Here is a 15180-nt window from a genome sequence, read left to right as displayed (position 1 = left end):
AACCAGTGAGAACTGGGATTCTGACCCTGAATTAAGTAGATTAATCATACTGCTATCATGGGGCATCTGTGAGACAGGGAGGATGCTGATGTGGTTTGTTATAACCCATGGCAGATGAGGCATGTTTGCAAGACAGCTTTGCAGGGAGGGACAGAGTCAGTGTCAATATAATCTACTCAGAATGGCTCACATTGGCCTTTAGAAAAACTGTTCTTGAATTTCTTTCTTCTTCTATTCATTATTGATCTTTAATACTGCAATAGAAGTAGACTGCTAATTTTCTTATGTTCTGTGTCCAGACAAACTTCTGCAGCAGATGAATAGTCAGGAAAGGAATTCATCTACAGCAGCGTTAGGACATAAAACAAAATCTGACTCCCTCTGACTCACAGACTTCTCCTACCTGCAGTTCTCACCCCTATGTAAGGACTGTGTAAGGACTGAGACACTTTTTTATCCGACGAGAATGGTGACCCTCAGGAAGGATGTCTCTTTGCTGTCAGTAAAGGGGAGTCTGTAATGATACAAGGGGGGCTGAGAAATGGTGGGCTGGGAGAAGAGAAGCTTCAACATAATAAAAAGAATGGCATCACTGTTCCCCAGCCTGGCTTTGCAAGTAAATGCCTCTAGCATCTGGGCTGCTCAAAACCCACTTTCTTTCTGCAAAAGCCAGGAAAAGAGACTGTGTTTTCCGTAAGGATATGGAATAGCTGCCGAGCTTCCTCTGGTTTTCTGGAAAGGGTTGGGAAGCCAAGTAGTGCAGTGTTTACCAGAGGTGATGTAATTTGACGTGTCGTTAACACAGGGCAGTTCTTAGATGACACAATCCATCTGTTAGCATGAAAAACAAGAGTAGTTCATACTGCACCTGGTGCAGTAACTTGATGTTGTTGAAGATATGCAGTTTTAGAGGTTACTGAATTTAGTGCATTTCATCTTGTAATTTGAAATAGCATTGCAATCCTAAGGGCTGGAATTTCTTTAGCTTCATTCCTTTACTTTTTAAAGGAAATAAAATTTTGGAAGGAGTTGTAAAACATCCAATATGGCAGCAAGACTTGACAGCCATCATGGTGGTGCAGTGTCAACTAAATTATGACATCCTGTTGACAAAGTTAAGACCTGATTAATTCCAGTGCCTTCTGACACAAACACTTTAGTTAAATACAAGTGGGAATTAACATGCACATCCAAAAACATTTATAGTTATGTTACATAAAATATAAAAAATGCCAGTATCAATGAAATTTGAAAAGGCTTTCCATGGAGTAATACTCATTGGACAAGCCATTACTCACAGAAGCCCTTGCTCTTCTCTTCATGAACCAAATTTTTTGCTTAGATAAGTTCACTACGGGTCATTAACTCAGAGGGTGGTTCAATGGAAGTGTCTCCAGTGCTGGTGTCTGTAACAGTGCTGGTTGAACAGAATCCTGTTAGAGCACTGACAGAAACAGTCTCTTCAGGACACAACTCTTCTCATGCTTGTAATAGAATACTTGTAATCTCTGTATTCTTTTGGAATATATTGCAATCTTTGGATGATATGGACTGTTTGCTATAAGGGCTTCTTTCTCACCACACAATATAAAGACTGTTCAGACAACTAACTCAGATGTAGGTTGCCCAACACCTGAGGTCAGATGAAATGCACTCCACCTAGGACATTTGGAAGCATTGCTAAGACCAGACTGGGGCAAATCATGCCATTGCTGAGGTAAGCATACTTCTGTGGGCAGCAGAGAAACTCTGCTGCCTGCATCACCACTCGCAAAGGCCCTGGGACATCTGGCTGGCTGCTGTCTGAAGCACAATGCTTCCCCAGGAGCAGCAACCTTGCTAACCAGTGCTCAGCCATGTCTTATGCCCAGACTTTGCCCTGTTTTGTTTTGTTTTTTGTTTTTTTTTTTTTAGTTGGAGAGAAGCAACACAGACACTTTGTTTCATATTCACTTAATAAAAGAAATTCCCACTTCTGTGAAAGGAATATCTTGGTCATAGACTGACACATTTAGTGTTCTGTCATCTCCTTCCTGCAGATTGCTAACCCTCGGGAAATTCCCTCACTACTGTGCATCCCCACTGTGAAAGTGACAGGGTTGGGGTGGAAAGCAACAGGGTTCACTGCAGAGGCATCCCCACATTGTTTCTCTCAGCCTCTCTTCCACCTGGGAAGCAATAAAAACATGCTTATTCTGTGATGAAGACATTGAGCGGTCTGGATCCAGTCTTACCCCAGTTGTTGTTCTCTTATTGGAGCAGGGAACGTGTAGGTCCTAGTCCTTCTCCTCTGCACCTTCTCTGTCCTTCCAAACACTGTGTGAGAGACGTGTACAGGTCAAATCCCATCTAAGCCTTGGAGTCTGGAAGAACTGAACCACGTGCCTGAATTGAGGAATTCTCAGCAGGATCACCCTCACCTAGGAAACCTTTGCTCCCTGAAGGTTGAACTCAAGACTGAAATGTTTGTTTGCACCAGCCAGTGCTGAAAGTACTTCCATGTAGCCAAACCAGAAGGTGCAGTGTGATGCCAACTCTAAGACTGGCACAGGAGGAGGATTTAAAGCACCAGTTTAACTACTCTCCTAATTAGTGGCATCTTTATTGGAAAAATACCTTGTTGGTGCCACAGTAGACATTATCCACACTTAAGAGAAAGCTTAGTTTATAAACATATTTCACACTGAAGAGCTGCTCTCCAGTTGCTTGAGTCAGCTGGTAGCATGCATGTTATCTATATAAAATATCAACCTACTGACAGACATAATTACTGAGTTTGTATAACAGAGGATAGGTTATATTCCCGTGTGAATCCTGAAATGACAGTTTGTCTTCATTCAGCCTGTGGTTTCCCTCACTGGGCTCACCCTGTGAAGTGGTTACATGTGCAGGATGACAGGCACAGAGGTGCTTCAGCCTCGTGGGTGAAGTGGAGGGTACCTGAGGTCTAACCACAGAGACCCAACACATCTTAGTGGGTATGTTTTTAAGCTCTCTTTTCCTATTTCCTCAAGGGATGCACATCACACTGGTCTTACCATTGCCATCAAAACAACAATGGACAGTTGCTATGGAGGCACACAAACTCCCTGGCATATCCCTAATTTGAGCAGGATGAAACTAGAGCACATGCCAGGTCAGCATATTAGATCCATGACCATTCCAGACCAAACAGGGCAGATGACCTGGAGAGGTTTGTAAACAAGTGGAAATGCAGGTGTTCCCTAAGCAATTAAAATATGCAATTCTTAGCACCTTCAATATGACTCTGGTGAGAAATAACATCTAGATACATCAGTGGCTATTGAAATAAAATGTGCAGGATGTTATCCATCTCTGAAAACTATAACTTGACTGCTGCACCAAGAGGGTACTCATGGACAATGACACCACACACGTCCTACATGTACTTCTCACACCTTTTCCTTCAGCACAGGCTACTGGCCACTGCTCGAAGCAAAACCCTGAGATGTTTAACCTGAGTAGTCTACTTGTGCACTGTCAAAGTGTTTATTGGAAACAGCCTAACAAAATGACACAGTTAATGTGCAGCTTCTTTCCGCTTCATAAATTTTCTTTTACCATCATACAGTCCGTACATATGGCCTGGTGTTCTGTGGGCCTTATGATTTGCTCCATTCACTGCACTAAACATAATGATATGTGCCTACACAGATAATTAGACAATAACACTATTTGCAAAATAAATAATATTACATGGCCTTTATCTGGGGTGAGACAATCGAATAAAGAATAGGCCTATCATAATACTTCCATCTGATAGGATAAACAAGATACAGAAAGATGTGGTAAGGAAAACAGGTCTTCATGATATAAATTTTTCAGTGCTAAAACCTGAATTCTTGCTTATTTGCTCCATTCCCAGCTTAAGTCCAAGTTAATTACAGCATTACAATAACACTCTGCAAACTGAATTTCAAAGAGCATCTATTTAAAAGTTCAAAAGTTAATGATGAATAAATCAACAATAGTTTATAGAAAAAAATAGGAAAGAATACAAGGCTGGTTTGTTAAATCTACTTCAATTTTCCGAGTTCTCCATATACTAACATCCAGTCTTAGAAAAGGGCAGGAAAAGAAATTGGCACCTTTTGGAGTTGATTATTAATTTGAATGACTTACTTCTGATGTTTTCAATTTATCATCATGTTCACCTCTAAACATTAAGTTAATCTAAAAAACAGAAACAACTTAAACCTTTCCCCCACTGCATATGTAGAAATCACAGCCACAGAGTACCATAGATGCTGGAAGTATGAACTGGAAAAAATAATAGAAAAACTTCATGAAAACAGTATTTCCCTCCAAGATGCAGATACAACTTCTGGCTCAGAAATTGCAGAAGACAAGAAATTTCAGACATTGGTGAAAGCTGGAAGGACATACACTTGGTGGCAGTGCAGTGAATACTTGTTTCTTTTCTGTGTTTGTGTGACTGTGTTAGTAACTGTCAAGTGGCTCATATTTTATTACTAGAATTTTTATTTTTTCTTAAAATTAACTACAGTTTTCTGAACTTTAGGGAGAGTCTGATGGCCTTCTCCCATTTTTTAATCACATTTTTTCCCCACAGGTCTAGGTTTCTGACCTCCACATGGGTATAAATGTGGGTGTGCCTGGAACTCTATGAATAATGCCAACCTGGCAAAATACCTATTCCAGGCCCACCTACAGATTCCTTTCTGTGTTGCCTGTCTTAGGGTTTTGACTTCTTTAGTTAAGTCATACCTGTGCTGAGGACCCATGTTCCTATTTAGTTAGTTAAGCACATCTCAGAGGAGTAAACTTCACTCCTTTGGATGGGTAGGGCCAGCACAGCTGCAGCATATCCAGGTATTTCAGGAGTGTCTTTGCCTCCTGAACTGCTCTAAAATTTGTTTCTTAAAATTAAGGGCTGCTCTGTGCACTGGCTCCAAGATTATGTAGGTAAGCACAGGTCCATCAGGTTTAACGGTGACAGCAAGACAGGGCTTGTCTGCTCCATTCAGTAAAGTACAGCATTGGGTCACCGTCATGAATAACCAGTGTATGGGTCATATACTGAGCAGTTTTCGACCTTCATGGTTTCCTTTACAAACTGTTCAGAATGGCCCAAATTTGTCATCCATGGTAACTATTTGGCTTTTGTCATTGATGCAATTGATTCATCAGAAACTGCAAGGACCACATCTACCTGCCAGGAAGGGAGGAGAGCATTTCCAAAGGAACCGCAGCTGCTCGGCCCTCCCAGCTGCAAGACCCACATTGGGAAACAGGGAGCTGGAGGTGGCTGGGGCATGGGTGAGGACATAATTCCCAACATAGGGCCCAAAGGGCTGGGAAGGAGACAGAGCTGGCATTTTAGCCTCAGCTAGCTGAATGAGGAGCTTGTTTGTCTTTTTTCTCTCCTTAAATAATGCAGATGCTCTCTTGGTGCCAGCTGCTCGCTTGGGTTAGCAGCCAGCCTCCCTGCCACACCACGCTGCCATTACCAACATGCTCCTGAGAGAAGGCTTTGCCAAAACCCACAACCAGAGCCAAGGCTTCTGCGTTTTCCTGGCCAGGCTCCTTCTGGTAAATACAGCCAGGGCTGCGTGTCCAGTCCGCGTGGGTGGGGAGAAACTGGAGCTTGGAAACAACCCGCCCTGGCCAAGCACTGACAGGAACAGCCCCCGCCACCCACATCCCACCGCTGCCCCCACCACCCCCGGCCGGTTCAAATCAACGGGATTTATGAATTCCACCGGGGTGACTGCTAGCAGGGAAAGACTGCCGAAAGCGGCCGGGAAAGAGGAAAATAGGGAGTTAGAAATGAAGCATAGACCGCACTGGCAGGAAGGTATGTCTGCGTGGCCTCGAACAAAGAGCAAGTGAAATTTTTGCACAGAGAAATAAGAGATCAGCTTCATCATGAGCATGTTGCCAAAAGCATTAACTTAAATACATGGTAGGGAATCAGCAAAATTGGCAAGTCCCTGGCCAGTAAAAGGGTGTAGTTTTGTGTTACTGAGACAGCTGATGTCTCCTTTAAAACAGTGTCCTCTGAGTCACCACATTCACTGGAACGAAGGTTTAATTTAAGGCATTCTGCTGGAAATCCTAATCACAAGGGTGCATAGTCACTCTCACTTTTTCTAAAACATGTACATATATAAGTATTTTCTGCCAAAAAGCAGAGTTCTAAAAAAGAAGTTTTCAAACCAGAGTGCCCTACAGCTGAAGCTGGGACATCACCCAAGAGACAAAACTTGGCTCCAAAACAGGCAGAAGCACAACCAGGACCCCAAATATCCACACAACATACTACTCACTGGCCTGTTGAGTGGGAATTCATTACTATAGGTCTGATGTTTTTTTTGTGTGTGTGTGTGAACATTGATGGGGAGAAGTACAACAAGGAACCACGTGCTTTGTTTAGAAGGATGTGCATGCAGCCATCCTAGTTGTGAAGGCTTCAGCAGGCTTTAGCTTGGAGCAGTCCCTACCAGGGTGGCTGCTTGCACATCCTTCAGCTGTGCACAAGACCTTCAGATAACTCAAGAATATGCTGACAGAACACATTTGCTCCCCAGATCAGATGCATCTGATTTGAAGTATCTGGATGATCTGAATTCGGAGCTTACATAGATACAATGCCAGATAGGCCCCAAGGTCTCATTGGAACTTCAGCTGTCTGTTCATGTACCCTGCTGCACAGATATGGCTGCCACACAAAGTATTTTTCTAGACTGCTCTACCATACAAACACTGTGGACTCTGTGTCACTGTCCTAGGCACTCACACCACTGTGAAGTAAGCACACTGGAGCAGAGTTTGCCGAAAAGGTGCTCTGAGGCTGGAGTGATCAGGCTGAAGCTGTGCTATAACTTCTCCTTTCTTCGTGTTTATTGCTAGGAGTGAAAGAGACAAAGAACCCCTGTCCTGAGCTGAGTGCTTTTCCCTCAACATACCCACCCACTTTGCACAATATAGGGCATTCAGAGCCAAGGAATCTGGGATCCATCTGGCTCTGGACAAGCCTTTCCAAAGGTGCAGTTCCCTACATATTCTGGTTCTTCCCCATACTCCCAACAGTCAGAGGATGGTGATCAAATCACACAGTTTAGGATGCTGTACTGGATTTTGCAGAGATGTGGCCCCAGGCAGTGGGGTGCCTCAGGCACCTTCACCCACATACAGCCACTTCTTGCTGTGTTAGACAAAGACACATCCGTGGTGTTGGTGGGTTGCAGACCTCCAAATGTCACTGAAACTAATAAAACTGATGCAATGGAGAGAAAGCATTAACATTTTCCTTGGAGTGGGTGAATGGTCAGCACCTGGATGTTTAGCAAAACAACTTCAGGCTGAACAAGAGGAGGATCCTCTAACCCTTTATTATTGTTTTCTTTGGAAAAGCTTGGGGTTTCATTGTCAAGAACAATTTAATGTGATAAGTTACAGTGTTAAAAAACATGCACAGGAACAGATGAATAACTCAGTATACTGCCTGCTCAACCATGCTGAGACTGAAGTCAAATATTTGAGGTTTGCCACAAACCAAGATGAAGCTTATTTACACTAACAAAGGGCACCCAAGGAACAGTGGTGGCCTTAAGTATGCACAATGTGTTTATCAACACCAGATATTTACCTTAACTTTTATGCTTGGAGAGCGGCTTCCCACATGCTCAGAGTCATGACCTACGTGGTTAGCTTTGTCTTGTCTTGCTTCTGTACAGCACATGCTGTGTATTGTAGGAAGAGACCAGGCTTAGAAAAAAAACATGCGCAGCACAAAATAATACCCCAGAGTATTCATGGAAACCATCCTCCTTTATTATATCCCAGACCATAAGACTCCAGAGCTTTCTGCCCTTGCTAAGTTCTCACAAAACCTTCCAGCTATTAACTATAAATTAGACTCTCTTTCTCAAGGACATTTTTATTCAGAGAAAAGACGTTTTGTTGCCAACAAAGTGGAGTGAGCTTCCCTCATACCAAGTCCTCTGGCAGCTCCCACAGTCCCCTGTTAGTGTGGTTTGTGGTGGGGGAGGGCTTCCTCAGCCTCCACACTGGGCCAAGCACAACCAGTGCTGGGGACATACATGACAACACAGGTTCTTGCACGCCCAGACCAAGTCACTTCCCTCTGCACCAAGGTGTGGGGAACCACGCAGGAGGAGGGAAGGGGCAGCATCCACTGAGAAGCTGCCAGGCCAAAGGAAAGACCACATCACTCTTCACCTCCCCTCCTTTTGCTGTCCTCCTAGGGCATCCAGAAAACAACTTACCATCACGTGTTCTCTAGGGGCAGATTTTATATCAGGGATTTGTTATTTCTCCATCCCACTGGTCTTTCTGTCTTGCTTTTGTTGACTACTTATGTACCTTGTCCTTTCTCTAGACTCTCCAGAAAACCTGAATCAATAAGGAGGATGTGAGTGCTGCTCTGATGATGCATGAAGACCCAAAGCAAACATCTTGACAAAGGACAGCAAGTCTGGGGAGAAGGAAATGCACCTGGCTATCAGTGAGGGGGAAAAAATCATCTGGTTTCCCCAGTACAGGGCAAAACCCGAGTACAGAGCACCTGTGATGTCCTTGGACCTGTCTCCGGACTGTGTCTTGCTCAGAAACTCAGTCAGAAAAGGTCTACAAAGACTACAGCTGCCTGAGTCAGGGAAAGGCATTAATACCAGTTGTATCAGCAGACTGCTAATTCCCTCTAAAACTTCTGTCAGTCCAGTCTTTTTGGAACAATTTTCCATAGACAAGGGTCTATTTTCAATTATATTTGGTTCTTGTGGTTCCTGGGTCATGCTGCACAGAATGGGTTATTAAAACACAACAGAGAGACAATCACTTGCTTTTTGTTAATATTTATGCAGCTTAAGTTCATCTAGTCCAAACCCCTGTATTGAAGCAAGATTAAGTGTAACCAAGGATCTCTGGCAGAAGATTGTCTAGCTGAGTCTTTAAAACATTTTGGGAAGTAAGTTCCCTGATTCTCCTAGACAACGTGCTTTAAAATTTCAGTAACCCGCTTTTTTAAAAAGAAAAACAAACAACAAAAGATTTTGCTGGTAAGCAAGGTATATTATCTTTGCCACAGATTGAGTAGATATGAGTAGATTTATACTTTCCTAGGTGGACTTGAAGAAAATTGATTATCATCCTATACAACAGCCTTTAAATATTCAAAGACTTTATGTATCTTTCACAAACCTTTGCCCTTGAGTAAGCCCCCTACTTCCTTTAATCTTTCCTAACAGATGATGTTTTTTTTTAATTTCTTACTGTTCTTGGAGCTCTCCTCTGGCCTCTCCCTAATTTGTCTACATCCCCAGGCACTGAGAGCATTTGCATTATCCACTCTGATCTTCTGGAGAGCAGTTCCTCCTCCCTTGTAGATTGATCATTAAAAGCATTTTTCTGCATTATGTTATCTTTGAAACTCAATGTGAAATTTCAAAATGAGAATAACAAATGCCGCCAATAATACATGTCTGACTAATGGACTTGCTCGCAGAAAAGTCAAAGCGTGCCAAAGCAGTCCTACCCCTCCTGGGCCCACAGCTGCCCCTGGCTGGAGACACATCCAGCTGGAACGACAACCTATCTCCAAGGCAGTGAGCTTCAGAGAAATCCCCATGTAGAAAACAGAAACTTGATCAAGACTTTTTCATTCCTTGACGTGAGTACCAGGGATTTGGCGTACTTTAGATCCTCTGGTTCCTCAGAGATTAGTTACCTGATTTCATTTTTTAGGATAAAATACAAGTAACAGAAGAGAATGTGGTGTCCAAATTGCAGTTGAAGTGAGCAGAAGTTCCCTAAATATCCCCAGTATACCTGGGACTGACAAAGATCACCAAGGAGAGAATGATGCCACCACCAACTCCGCTCTGGCCGAGGAGTTCTGCATGAGAAACCACATGGCCCCCACCATTGTTACTTCACCATCAGTTTCTTTCCCTTTTTACCCCTGCCAGTGTACAATAGAGAGCTGCCAAGTCCCTTCTGCCACCCAGGAAGAAATGAGCTGCTGTTCTTAGTGGTGGGTTGTTGGTTTTTTTTTTTTTTTTTTTTTTTTTGGTGCAGAAATATGTAATTCCATAGGGCAATATCCTTCTACAAACGATATCAACCCTGGAACGTCTCTTCTTATTATCAGAGGCCCAAGGAGGTTTCCCCTTTTCATTCATCCATGAGAAAATGTTTGATGTGAAATAATGAATGTGGGGTTTTGCTTTAATCTTCAAAATCAGATGCTGTTTATTTTCCAAAGAATTCTGGAAATGAAAAGAAACGGGAATACAAATAGGATGCCAAAATTAATTTAATGGAAAGCTCAGCTGTTGAATAGTGTACTGCTAAACTTCCTGGATAGCCTCAGAGACCTGCAAGCCAAACGTGGGACATCATTGCGCTAGACACATTAAACAATCATTAACTTCCCTGTGTGAGGGAAAATGATTAGGTGTTGCTCAGTGCACCGTGTAAGAAATCACTTGTGCAACCAGAGGTTAGCTTCAAAACATAAAATCCTGCAATCCAGAAACAGAGCAGGTTGTACCCTTATGCATGTAACACAATTGAATGTGTGTGGCACAGCCTGCTCTCTCACCCCATAGTCCCTCTGACCCCAGCCTTCTCCGGCCTGCTCGCCTTCCCCGAATGCTCAGCATCACACCTTTGTGTCCCATTTTTGGTCCTGTGCAGGCTCTGTCAGAGTACAGGCTATCTGAGAATTTCTTTCTGCAGGGTGTTTTCACAGTAGTGAAGTTTGACTAACGTGTGGAGGATATGCCTGAAACTTTGGTATTTCACCTGTCAGCGGTTTGTTTTATCTCAAGACTGGTGCACTGCATGTAAAATATGACACTTCCAAACATGTTGGTGAATTCTGGCTTCCACTGAAGCCAATAGTCCATGGGTTGTATTGATAGTTGGATGTTGACAATAAGTTTGGAAGAGAAAAAAAATTCTTATCCGTGACTGTAGGTTGTAGAAGGAAAATGAGTGATGATTTTAGTTTAGCTTGTCTTAAAATTGCATTGACCCACTCCACTGCAAGGCACAAAGAAAACTTACTACAAGTTACAAGTTACTGTTATTGGACAGATGGTTGGTCTCCTCTGAAATCCTTTTGTATCAGCAAAGTAGAACTGAAGTTCCTTCAACCACTCATTGGCAGCCAACTGTGACACTTGGCTAAAGCCAAATTTACTCAACCCATCTTCCTTGTGTAGGAGCGCACTGGGACTGAGAAAGCAAATACAAAGCAAAACACACCCTGAGGATGCTAGGCCTTGCCTGCCTGTATGCAATGTGCCATACGGGACTTTCCCAGCTGATAAATAAGCTGGCACAGCAGGCCTACAGCTGCTCTAACTTGTAGGTGCAGCTGGTTCATACCTCAGGATCAGCATCTGAGTCAGTGGGGCAGGGTATGGCTGCGCATGGCCAAGGAGTTTCTGACTTTGGAAGCTCTGCCAAGCATTCCCGTTCCTCTAAAAAGTGCTTTACTGTCAGCAGAGTTTGAATACAGTCTCGTCTCATCCTGGAATTGAGGTACCCTGGAGAAATGGCATGAATATTACATGTTCAAAAATATATTACATAACATGTTTATTATTTACCTTGTTTTCAGTTAATTGTTTTTTTGCATGGACTAGAAATCACTGCAGACTTTCAGATACTGGCTTTGTCTAGCACACTGTATTAAATCCCCAGGGCAGGCCTAATTGGCTTGTGGTTGCAGATATGTTGTAACTGACTTGGCTTGAAGTTTTGCTGGCCACTTCATTTAGATTCATCCTTATTTGCTCCTTTAAAACAGGAAGAAGACATCCAGATTTCTTGGGTGAGGTCAGTGTGAGGTTTCTTTCCAGACACAGGGGCCATTTTCTCCCAAATCCTTCAAAATGAATTGAAACACTAAAAGCACTTCAGACCATGAAGCATTAATTCATGGGAGCTTGTTCTCTCAAACTGTCTATTTAAACAGTGAATAATTTTGGTATTTCATCTCTTAGACCAAATTTACATGTCATGTTGCAGACCTTATACTTGTAGCTGCTGTCAGGATTGCCTTACTGCAATGCAGTCCAGCCGTAGAAGGATAGGAAATTACAGAAAATAAGTTGTGCTTCTCTATAAGCCTTGTCTAAACACAGTTTCTGTGCCCATACAATTATTTTAGTCAGTGATACGACTTCCTTCTTGCACACTGCTAGGTCTGTGCCGCCACAGATGGGAGTGCCACATCAGGACGTGTTTAAGACATATACAGTAGCCTTGTGTATGCATGTGCCCCCGTACATCAGTGTGCTGATTCTGGCATCCACTTCTGTATAAAATTAGCCCTAATTAGATCAGCATCAGGCTTGGTGGGGATGTAGTTACACTGAAATAAAAAAGCCTTGTTGTGGTAAAACACATTCTGCTTTCTCGGTAAGAATAACCTAGATTTGTGTAAACATCTTTACAGTTGGGTGATTGCATCCATACCAAGGAGGAGTGGGGGAAAGGTGGAGATTGTTTTACTCTAATTATACCAATAAGGCTAGAGCAGTATGACCTTTCTGTACAGGCAAGGACTTAAGGTCAGGATATAAATGTCCAATAAGTGGTGACCTCTGAGAGCTGGTAGATGAAATATGGCTTCTGATAACAAAGCTTTTCACGGAATATAGCAGTCAGGACATCGCCATGTAGGAATGCAGAAAAATGGCAGTGGGAATATTATTTATCAGAATGATTCAGGAAAGTGCACATAATGGGAAAACTTTATTTTTCCACAGCGATCAGGGTGTTCTTGGGAACTCAGGACTGGGAAGAGCATTGTGCGTTGGCAAGTTCAGCCCCTCACTACCTCAGGCAACATATCCTATAACCTTTCTCGTAACTGACCAAGCTGTATCCTGAAACCGCTTACCTAGGGAGGAGGGAATGGTGCTCTCCATTTCGCCTCCTGGGAGGCTGATAGTTACTTGCATTGACATTTCAGTCTGGCAGCACAAAAGCTGAGTAATGCACCAGAGTACGGCAGCGGTGCCAGGAGTCTAACATGCTCAGCTGGAAAACTAGTAACAAAAAGGCAGGGATTTAAAAAAATAATAATAACAGAGTTTGGCTCCCAGAAAAACTGAGTTCCTAATTCTCTTAGGAAAATCCTAGCACTGGCTGCTGCTAAGCATACACGTATGCCTGCAGGGCTGGCACCTTAGTCATTCAGAAAACATTCCTAGTCTCATGCAGACACCGTGAGAGGTTAAGTGTCCCTGGCAGCTAATGAAAGAGCTGAGCCACGGCTGATGACCATGCTGACCAAGTGTGGGAAACCCAGAGGTTTCCACAGCTTGCGAACCTGTAATTGCATTTCCCAAAATGTTGATTAACACCCGCTGTGTAAAGAAAGAAATTCCTCTGTCTGGGCTCTCCGTGCAGAACCCACCCAGGGACAAAGCAGGGCGCGGGGAGGGGGGAGCAATGATACACTGCTGAAGCTATGCCCACACAGAGAGCTCCACTCCGGTGACTCACGCGGACAAGAAACTGTACACGGGGGTCTGTGAACATGCACCACAGACACAGCCTCTTCCCCAGCTCCCTCACTTCCCCTGGGCTGGTCCCCTCTGCCAGGGACAATGGGGAGAAGGCATCCCCTCTCACTTGCCTCCCCCTCCTGGAGCCGAGGGGAAATTCAGAGGGACCACTCACCTCGCTTGCTTCATCCCACACAAGCCGCAGAAGAGATGGCAGTCAGGGTGCTGGCCCCACCGAATATCTAAGTTGGGTTCCCTGTGAAATGAGGGGGCAGTTCACAAGTCAGAGTGCTGGTTTTCCAGCTCTTGTGCAGACCACAGTATACAGGGATGCAGACCTTTCCAATCTGAACCTGTCGCCAGAAAGCCCCTCATTGGTAACAGGGCAAAAAGCCATCAGAAAGTCCCAGAAACCTTTCTTCTATACCCTGCCACTAGGTTCTGCCATATTTAAGGACCACAGATGTGGAGCCAAAAATAAAAATAAATAAAAAATAAACACTCTGCTGGGTGCTTTCACTTCACACACTTTGCATGGGATGTTTTTTTTAGGATGGCTCAATGCTGAGCACAAGCCTCCTCTCTAACAGACTTCAACTGCTTCCTTTCCCGTGCTCTCCCATCATCACCTTCCCCAGAGAAAGCCCAGAGGGAGTAATAATCTCTTCAGTAACTTGGATAATTTATTCAAACTTCCCCTCCTCTAGAGATAGCCAAGCTTCATTGGCTGGGAGCCAAAGATCACAACTATTTCAAGTCTTCTTTCTCCTCCTCCATTCTGGGTGCTAAGCACCCTAGTCCCATGCTGGAGACAGCTGAGCTGAGGGCCAGCACCCAGAGCTGGCCAGGCCCTACCAGAGCCAACAGGAGCTCATCAGAAGTCAGGTCCAACCATCTGTTTGAAGGTAAACACGTAGTTGGACTTTCTGCCCATGCTGTCTTTGTGTATGTCAGCAGAAGAGCAGCCAATGAATTGCAGATGGCTGGGCAAGTCCCACAAAGGCCTGGCAGCTGGGGTAAGCAGCAATCTTCAGATTTCCAGATGAACTTACCTGGCTGAAAATCAAACCTGAGAATCTTCATCAGGCTGCACCATCACATGGAAATCCAAAGGTAGAAGGTGAGGGGGAAGGGGAATGGGGAGAGTTTACATAAGCATTATGATTTCAGATAAGGTTACTCGAATCCTGAACCCAAAGAGAAAAGCAGCTCTAATTTTAGTTCAAAACAGTTACTTCCACAATTCAGGTGATCAGTATCCCTTGATTTCTCTGCATGTGTCTTCATCTCCTCATGATCTGTCTTACATGTCTAAATAACTGTGGCAGTAGAAACATGAGAGCTGAAGGATAAGGAAGGGAACTTTTAAGTGGTAACTTCATTATTTTTTTAATTATTATTAATTCCAAACTGTCTCTTTCTGTATGAACCTAAACCCATCTCTACTATTCAAACTGGTCTTGTAACTCTGCCGTTGGTGACCAGTCAGTATAGTGGACTGCACAATGAGCCCCTTCTGCAAGGATGATTTGGGAAATCAGGTTACTCTGTATAGCTGCAGATGAAATATCCACTGGGGACATCATCATTGTGTTTCATTTCATACTCTTGATGAGTCATCAGGTTTTAGACAAAGGTTTGGCGTTCC

The 15180-nt window shown here is 43.7% G+C and overlaps 1 long non-coding RNA gene across 1 annotated transcript in view; it reads right to left on the bottom strand.

The window, feature by feature from the left end:
* Positions 1–14937, bottom strand: part of LOC137850189 (uncharacterized) — a 28980-nt gene extending 14043 nt beyond the window's left edge. Inside the window, exons 1-2 of the long non-coding RNA XR_011092341.1 lie at positions 13708–14937; positions 2235–2316 (exon numbers count right to left, since the gene is read on the bottom strand). This is a non-coding gene — a long non-coding RNA (uncharacterized lncRNA). The remainder of the gene's footprint in view (positions 1–2234; positions 2317–13707) is intronic.
* Positions 14938–15180: the final 243 nt, after the last annotated feature.

This window comes from Anas acuta, chromosome 1 (assembly GCF_963932015.1).
Source record: "Anas acuta chromosome 1, bAnaAcu1.1, whole genome shotgun sequence".
In the NCBI taxonomy this organism is placed as follows: domain Eukaryota; kingdom Metazoa; phylum Chordata; class Aves; order Anseriformes; family Anatidae; genus Anas; species Anas acuta.
The sequence above is the reverse complement of the archived record's forward strand: the minus strand, read 5'-3'. Positions and strand labels throughout refer to the sequence as shown.